Source organism: Pongo pygmaeus, chromosome 12, assembly GCF_028885625.2.
Source record: "Pongo pygmaeus isolate AG05252 chromosome 12, NHGRI_mPonPyg2-v2.0_pri, whole genome shotgun sequence".
NCBI classification, from domain to species: domain Eukaryota; kingdom Metazoa; phylum Chordata; class Mammalia; order Primates; family Hominidae; genus Pongo; species Pongo pygmaeus.
In genome coordinates, this window is record NC_072385.2 from 36,556,423 (window position 1) to 36,565,604 (window position 9,182).

Genomic DNA, 9,182 nt, shown 5'->3' on the forward strand with positions numbered 1-9,182 from the left:
TATACGTAATCGTAATGTGTAATTTTATCACACAGGTCACTTTTATCTGACCTAACATGCCGCAATTTATGCTCCAATCAGGACATTAGAAAGGCACTTAATGGGCCTTTCATTTAAAGGAGGTGCATGTTCTGATGATTATTTTGTTTTTTTTTTCTTTTTTATTTATTTATTTATTTATTTATTTGTTTATTTTTTCTCCCCCCTCCCCCCACCCCACAACAGTCCCCGAAGTGTGATGTTCCCCTTCCTGTGTCCATGTGTTCTCATTGTTCAATTCCCACCTATGAGTGAGAATATGCGGTGTTTGGTTTTTAAAAATTGTTTTTAAGTTAAGTAATGACCTCCTGATCTGACTGTGTGATATAGAGGAATTCTTCTTTTACTTCCAACTCATTTTCAGTGATATGTATGATGGAAGAGGGGACCCCTCTCCTGACCTGGCTCCTGCAGTACAGAGGGTCCAAAATCGTTTAATTCCCTCTTCTGTCTACAGACACCAGCATGGGGTTGCCTCTCGCATGAACAGGACCTGGCCTAAGACATAGCACGGGGGAGTTTCAATGCTTTTGTATTGGGTCTTATTGCCAGAAGAGCCTCTATGACAGACACAGCCCAGGGCAGAGCCTGCAGGCTGAGCCCCATCCTCTGGACTGCTATTTGAATTTGCGGTGCCAAAGCTCTGCTTAGACTATTCAAAGTCCCTCTCGAGTAAGTGCTGACTGCCTACCTCAGAGACTAGCCAGCTGAACCATGGAATGCATCCTGCAGGTGTCCAGGGAAGACGGGGGACTTCCAGTCTTAGTTCAGCCTCTGGAGTAGGGTAGAGTTTCTCAAGAGAAGGACAAGATCAGGAAAAGATGGCACTGAGAGTCCTAAGGAAGGACCTCTCTTGGAGGAAGCTGGGCTGGAGGACAAGGAATTGGGGTGCCCAAATAAAGGACTTCTGAAAGGGCTCACCAGTCTGCAGGGCTCATCTTTGATCTCTGGGAACAGCCCCCCAAAATGAACGAGAGGAAAACCAGTTTTCTTTCTACCCTTCATGAGTTCTTAGCTGGGATGCCCTGGAACACAAGACAGATCAACAGGAGAAAAACAAACAAGTTGAATATTAAATAGCATGGATACCTTCTATATCAAAGGGAGTCACACAGCGAGCTGAGCAAATCCCTGGGGTAGGTCCAAGAGGGAGTTGAAACTTTGGGCTGAAATATCATTTTCTGAAACACAGAAAGAATGGTGTGGGAAACCCCTGTTATGGGGGAGAAGAATGCCCAGGAAAAGCACAGAAAATGAACAAAGTGGATAATGTTAAGTTGGCACCTTCTCCACAGATACATCTCGAGGGATTTAGTCATCCTTCTCTTCCTGGTGCAGGAATGGAGATTTCCTTTACAGATGTAAATCCTCTTCAAAAGGGTAACTTTTCCAGCATATTTAGGGGTGGTGTATTTTGGTCTCTAACAACAGCATCTGTTGGGACTCAGGAAACAATACTCTTAAGTATGATGCTTTGGCAAATTGACTACTCAGAAGTCCTCAGCAGCAGCCTCAGCAGCAAGCCCCTCTGACTTTTTCCAGCCTTCCTATCTTCCACCTCTTTTCCTCCCCTGAAGCTTTCAAAGAAACCAGAATCCTCTTCCCAAGGTGAGTCATAGAAATCAGAACTCTACCGCAAAGCCAGCCATAAAACCTGAAAGTCTTACTCTACCCTTCTCCTACCTTTCTGGGCAAGAGCTGGCTGTAAAGAAATTCTCTGAGCTGCCAAGTCTGAAAGTAGATCATAAGATCTTCATTCCAGAAGGGCTCTGCTCTATAGCTGGGAGGAAGGATTGCCACACAGAGAGGCCAAAAAGAATCTGAGCAGACAGGCCTTGCTGAGTTTTCCCACTCAGCCTGTTAGAGTTAGATCATTCTCTTTTCATCATGTTTCCACGTGACTGTCCATCCCTCGTCAAATCTAAGCATAATAATGGACAGCTTTCCTTGGGCCTTTTAGGTCTTCATTCTGAAGGCTCCCATGTCACATAAAGCTTTGATGAAATAATCTTTTTTTTAGACAGGTCTCTGTCACTCAGGCTGGAGTGCAATGGCATTATCACAGCTCACGAAATGCTGTCTCAAACTCCTGGGTTCAAGCAGTCCTCCTGCCTTAGCCTCCTGAGTAGCTGGAACCACAGGAATGCACCACCATGCCTGGCTAATTTTAATTTTTTATTTTTTGGTAGAGACAGGGATCTTGCTATGTTGCCCAGGCTGGCCTCAAACTCCTGTGCTCAAGTGATCCTCTTGCCTCAGCCTCCCAAAGTGCTGAGATTATAGATGTGAGCTATTGCACCAAGCTTATTATGCTTTTCTCTTGTTGGCCTGTCTTTTGTTAGAGAAGTGTTGGCTGTGATCCTGCTGAAGGCAAGGAAAGGTATTGTACGCTTCTGCCTCTACGCAGCCCTGTTTGACATTCTTCCCGCTCCACACTGACTCACTCTCACAGTCTTGGGGATGGGTGAGATGTGAGGGAGGGTGCCTGCTTGACATTCACTACCCACAGCACACACTGTAGGAAGGAGCCATATCTACAGGGAGCGCCATGGCCAGGACTTGCGGCTGTGGTCAGGACTGGGCGTGCCAAGGAGGGGAACTGCCCATGAATGTGGCACTTGCCTGTCTTTTATGGTATCATAGGGGAAAGGTGGACAGATACTTTTTGGTCATGTTTTCAAAAACTTGGAGACCAAAACTACAAAACAGATAGGTCTGAAACAAGCATTTTTTATTCAATTTGGGAAATACGTACTGACCCTCCACTAGGAACCAGATACTGGCAGGCACAAAGATCGACAGGACGGAGACTCACAGATGGCCATGAACTCCTCTAGTTTATCCCCAGCTACCAGCCTGGGTGAGGGCACCCCACCATGGGGGCAAAATCTCAGCACCCCCAGGCCCATGCACTAAAGCATTTTGCCCGTGGGACATAAAATCTTCTTGTTCATCCATCAGTGCTGTTCATTCATTTTTTCCAAGAACTGTCCATGGAGTTTCCTCCATGTGCCAAGCATTGTGCTAGGTCTTGGATCCTCAGCCCTGAACATAAGAGAAAAACCTCAGCTCAAGGAGCTTGCAATGAACTAACTGTGCACTGTTGCCATAGCCTGAGGCTCTCACCTTGAACCTGGAGCACCTTTCCCTTATAGTCACTGTAGATGCCATTTACCACTGTTGCCACCACCCTCATCTTTGAGGGAGTCACTGTCACTACAGCTTCTTGCTCTGGGGTGGGCAGCCTTAATCTTTCTGTGAACCTGGTTCTGTGGCTCCTGGAGCCTGCCAGAGCGGAGCTTTGTACATAGGATGGTACAAATCTCAGCCACCTGCATGCTGCACAGGCCAATGCTGTAAGCCTAGTGCTGCTGAGCCTGCTGGAGGGTGTTTGTGCTTCTTATCTGTCACAAGGGCCAGCCAGGCCCACGTTTCCCTCCATTTCCTCTATCCCACCCAGCTTGACTGCTGCTGGGACTGCCTTTCCCTCCTCTCCCTCCCTGAGCTGAGAAGCCATGGGGTTGGGGGTAATGCACCTGGCCCCTGGCTGGAGGGAGCTGGGTCCCTTTCACTATGGGCAGGCTTTTCCTTGCTGGCTTGGTGGTTTGCATGTCAGAGGAAGACAGCTAGCCAAGGAGCCAGAGAAGGATAGCAGAGAGGTAAGAGGAGAAGCACTTAGTTCTGGGGCAGAGAGAATAGGGTTTTAGGAGGGAGTGCGTGGACCGATATCATTTTTTGCAAGCTGAAAAGAGTGTAGACCAACGAAAGTTGTTTTTCTGGACTGGAAAGTCCTCAGATGCAGAACCAGCGTGTGTTGGGGTGCAGAGGATGAGTGGTTTGTGAACCGCGTTGCCTACCAAGCGCCTGTCTGCAGAATCTGGAAGGACAAGCCCAGCCTCGTTTTCAAGTGAATACCTTTCATTGCCTAACCACTCCATTTGCTATTCCTGAAACCTCTGCATAAACATTCCTTCTGCACTTCCCAGAACAATAAACAGGCAGGAACAGCTGCATAAATGTCCAGTAAGTGTAAATACATTTATGATCAGCTCTGGGAAGTTTCAACCTGAAAAATAGCACCACCATTTGCTGGTATACAGAATCCAGGCACCTCTTCTTTTTGAACTTGGCTTATGCTGACTTAGTTTGGGTGTTGAAATGAACCATGTGATCCTATCAGAGAACTGACCCAATAATAATCTCAGTAGGATGTTAAGGAGTTTGGGCCATAACCTGGAAAGATACAGTCCCAAAGCCCATAACCCTGAATGTTGAGCTCCCAAAAGACCAAACTCCCTAAAGTTTAAATCCCTAAAATCTCAATCCTTAGAGATCAAAATCCCCAAAATATAATTCTAGAAAAAATAATGGAAAATTCTTTACAAGACATTTATTTACATTTTTAAAAGGGGACTTATTAGAGAAACATCAAAAAATGACAGATCCCTTCATAGGCCACTAAATGCAATAAAATAGGCAATAGTAACATACATCTTTTTACAAGCATAACTACTCTAGGTATACTAATGATAGTTGCACAGGTATAACAGTTATGAGCAGGTGAACCAGATTGCTAACTGTGGTCTTGTGAACTACCATGGGCAACCTGCCTTTTGATGAGATTGAGCAAAAACTACATGATGCCAGGTGGCGTGGCTCATGCCTGTAATCCCAGCACTTTGGGAGGCCAAGGCGGGCGGATCATGAGGTCAGGAGTTCAAGACCAGCCTGACCAACACAGTGAAACCTAGTCTCTACTAAAAAAAAATACAAAAATTAGCCAGGCGTGGTGGCAGCCACCTGTAATCCCAGCTACTTGGGAGCCTGAGGCAGGAGAATCACCTGAACCCAGGAGGTGGTAGAGGTTGCAGTGAGCCAAGATTGCACCACTACACTCCAGCCTGGGTGACAGAGTAAGATTCTGTCTCAAAAAAACAAAAAAACAGAACAAAACAAAACAAAACTACATAATGGTCACTACCACATATGCAGTCACCCAAAGAATCAAGACCTTGAGAAACTTTGTCTTTCACAAACCCGGATATAGAAAAAGGACATGTCTTCACTTATTGAGAAGGTACACACATAATGCTTACATACAAAATAACGTTGTGATAATGCACTTTCATGGAGTCAAATTTGAAAAAAAAAATGCGTAAAACAAATTAGAACTCTCTCAATGTCTTTACACGATTTAAACCTCCAGTATTGGAAATGATGCAATAATGAAATACATAGCAGAGAGAATTGTAAAAAATAATGCTGCCAGTTTAAAATAGTGGGAAACACTTTTAAAAAGAACCCTCCCCCAAATAAACTAAAAAAGAAAATTCATCCAGCCCGGGCAACAGAGTGAGACTCCATCTTAAAAAAAAAAAATCAGCATGTGAAAAAGTGTATTACAGGGACGGATTATGGGTGATTGCACAGAGATAGTTCACAAAAGCTGGCTGACTTTCACTATCATTAATTTTATTTTAAAGTCTTGCATCACAAATTTTCTTTTAGGACATGGCCCTCCTCAGAGAATACATTCACCTCCATTTTTTATATGATGCTGTTCTTTTCGAAATTCTTCTACGAGTCCGTGTACACTGACATGAGCATTCCTTGTTAAATTTTCTCATCTTCTGTGCCATGCGTCTAAGTTTTTTGGGTACAGGGAAATCTATTCTGCACGCACGCCTATACAGACCACAAATTTGGCGGAAACAACACTGGTGATCAAACAGCAACAGCGCTGTGTGTCACCTTGTTTTAAACATTATGGTTCTAGGCTTTAGGAATTTTGATCTTTAGGGATTTCAGCATCTGGGATTACAGCATTCAGGACTGTAATGCTTTCCAGGACTATGATCAGCATCTCATGTTACGCTATCATATCTTCAGCAAGAAAGTAAGCATGCTTACTGTATGCTGAGGACTGGGCTGGGCTTTTCAAACATCCGCTAAATTCAGGACTTCACTCTGTCTCAAGTCACATGCTAAAAATATACACAAAAAATGGAACACAACAGTATACCAACAGGTCAGTATCACTCTGCACATTCCGGATACTGTGAACCCTTGTTTTGTCTCCCTCAAATCTCTCTCAAATTTATGCGTAGAGTCTTCATCCACACCAACTTACATTATCGATGACAGCTGGTGACCCCTTGGCTAAACTTATTTGTACTCTAGCAGCCATCGACACTCTCAATTAGAGGGATGAAACATGAACTGGTGACATGCCAAGCCTCAAATAGGAGCTGAGGTAGAACATGGAGTGGACCAAATGCCTTGCTAGCCCCTGAGTTTACATAGGAAGCCACTCCCAGATGTGCCCTGTCAATTACTGTAAATAATGGGCTGTAATCTGGTCAATAAGACTCTAATTCTAGAGCCATCTACAACCACCATGTGGCGGATCATTGGAAAAGCTGGGGTGGAAGGGGCCCTGGGCAACTCTGCTGCTCCCCCACACACCCTTGCTGTGTGCTAGGGTGGTTGATGTGAACAAGCATCAAAGGCCTCCTTTGCTGTCTGGCTTCTGGTTGGGTTTAGCCATTGGGTAGAACCAGCCAGAGACCAAATGCAGGAGAAGAGTGAGGTCAGGTCCTCAGGTGCCCAGGTCTTCCCTGGATACCAGTTCAGGACAAAACCACAAGGTAAATAGATATTTTTAAAATTAAAAATGTATTATTGTGGTAAACATAAAATTGATCATTTTAACCATTTAAAATATACAGTTCAGTGACATGAAGTATATTCAAATTGCTGTGCAACTGTCACCACCATCTATCTCCAGAACTCTTTTCACTTGCCTCAACTAAAGCTAAAACTCTGTCTCCATTAAACACCTCTCCTCTCCCTGTCCCCCCAGCCCAGCACCTGGTGACCCCCACTCTAATTTCTGTTTCTGTAAACTTGATCACTCTAGATATCCCCTCTAAGTGGCATCATACAGTATTTGATTCTTCTGTGACTGGCTTATTTTAGTAAGTATACAGCCCTCAAGTTTCATCCATGTTGCAGCACGTGGCAGAATCTCCTTCCTTTTTCAGGACGAATAATACTCCATTATATGAATAGACCACAACATTTTGTTTATTCTTTTACCCGTGGATGGACACCTGTATTGTACAAGGTCAATATTTGCTTTCTTCATTAAATCACCAAATACCCTTCAGAATAAGTTCGCACAGACATAACTCAAGCATGAGAAAAATTCAGCCTGTGTGACTCAGTTAGGAGAAATGTCAGAAGAGTGGGTGTTTCGTGAAGCAGGTGCATATCCCAGCCTAGAAATGTAAGTTTGCAGGAAGCGTCACTCTCTTTATTTCCTTAGTTGTCCAACACCATTTTGGGAACATAAGCCAGGCTGTTAAAAGATGCAACGTGGGAGGCACTATGGCTAAGATTCTGCCTGAGTATGCAGCTGGAAGGGGGGTTGAGACAGTTATTTTCTTCAATCCTGTGGACATGCAGTGGGTCCCATTGGACAGAGGCACACGTCTCACTGTCAGGGAGCCATGGAGTAGCCTCAGCTGCCCACATCATGTGGACTGTGTTGGAGCCTGGAGAAGGAAGGCTGGGACCCTAGCTTGGGCCTTTGCCTCCGGTCCACTTCTCAGCCCTTCTCCTGCCTGCTCTGCTCCGGGTTGCCAGAGCACATTGCCCTGGAGCCTCCTTTCCCAGCTTCTGGGGCTTAGCTGGGTGGTCCCCTCTCTGTGCCTATGCTGGTGTCTCTGGCACAGCTGTGGCCCCTGCCATGGTTTGAGCTTCCTTTGGGTGACCCTGGGCCACTGGCAATGGCTCCTCCTCACTCTCCCAATTCAGCCTCTCAACACCCCCATCATCCGTGCACCTGGTTCCTAGCATAAATTCCCTCTGTTGAAATTGTTTGAAGTAGACTCTGTTTCCCTATTTGGACCTTTTTTTTTTTAGATGGCGTTTTGGTCTTGTTGCCCAGGCTGGAGTGCAATGGCGCAATCTCTGCCTCCCAGGTTCAGACGATTCTCCTGCCTCAGCCTCCTGAGTAGGTGGGATTACAGGCACCTGCCACCTTTTTTTGTATTTTTTGTAGAGACGGAATTTCACCATCTTGGCCAGGCTGGTCTTGAACTCCTGACCTAAGGTGATCCACCCGCTTCAGCCTCCCAAAGTGCTGGGATTACAGGTGTGAGCCACTGTGCGTGGCCCTATTTAGACCTTTTAAACCATTTCTGGAGGTTGACAGATTTTATGTAAATTAAAGTGTCACTATATATGAAGTTCTGAACAAATTAACTAGAAATATAATCCTATCCTCGGAGGCTCTCTATTTTATATTTTCATGTTAAAGTGAGCTCGGTGTCCTCTAAGATCAGTAGAGTGACGGAATGTGAGAAGGGGAATTCCTTCACCAGCCTACATCAGTGAATAGGATTTTGCAGAGGGAATTAGCTAAATACATTCCAAATTAGGGAAGAAGGGATTTTGACAGCTAGAAAATGGGAAAGTCCAGACTACAAAGGGTAGCAGCAAAGTGGACATGGAAAATGGAGCATAAATACACTAGCCTTTCATTTAATTAATCACTTTGATGAGTATTTAATTAGAAGAAAAATGTATTGTATTAGAGGAAAAAATGTCTTAAATTTCATTAGTGGTAATAAAATGGATTAAATCAGTGAGTTCATGGGACTGTGTATCCAACAGCAGGAGAGCCAAGAGCTGGGCTGGGCAGCTGAGGGTGTAACAGAGCCCTGCCCAGGTGCCTGTTCACGGAGGGCAAGGTTGGGAGGGGCAGGACTGCAGCACCTGGGCCAGTCCCCAGGGCTTCCTTCCATGAACCCAGGGCCCCAGGCACGTGAGGCAAAGTGAACTCATGAACACCTGTTGATTTACAGCACTATCACCCACTTGAGCCAGAGATACAAAAGATGTTGAGCACCCAAGACTTCCTGAGGACAGAAGCTCGGTGCATTATCAGCTACTCTGCCCTTTAAAGTATCACAGTGAGGTCATCAACAAGCAAAGGAGGTTGATATTGGTGAGGGGTGGAGCAGCACTTGGTATTATGGCTAGTGCTGGCTCGGGAGAAGACATGTGGAGAAACTTACAAACAAAGGATGGGCTCTTTCGGGCATGTCTCACGTTGTAAGTGGAACACATTTCACCAA